Genomic DNA, 437 nt, shown 5'->3' with positions numbered 1-437 from the left:
ATACAATTGATGTTTTGATTTAAATTGGATATCTTGCTATGATTTACGGATACACTTGATGATTTGATTTAAATTTGATTTCTTTAGTTATTCGTGTAAAAGAATGGATACATGGAATGATTTTGATTAATTCTTTGAAAGAAAGTAAAACATACCTAAGATTTATTGTGAGAACTTTGGATAACATTGATGAACATGAGATGTGTTGCTATGATTTGGAGTGGATTCCATAACCTTAGTACTTTATCTTTTGATTATTTTTATCTTATTTAGTTTATATTTTCTTTACGTTTAAAAACCAAAATTCAAACCTCTTCTGGAACTAGGTTAGGATTACATTAGTTTATATATAATTTTGTTCTTCAAAAAAAATATTCCCTATAGAATCAACCTCACACTTGCAACTCTTTATTACAAACGATTCGTTCACTTGTGAG

Source organism: Corylus avellana, chromosome ca3, assembly GCF_901000735.1.
Source record: "Corylus avellana chromosome ca3, CavTom2PMs-1.0".
Lineage (NCBI taxonomy): Eukaryota > Viridiplantae > Streptophyta > Magnoliopsida > Fagales > Betulaceae > Corylus > Corylus avellana.
Note: the sequence above shows the minus strand (reverse complement) of the source record.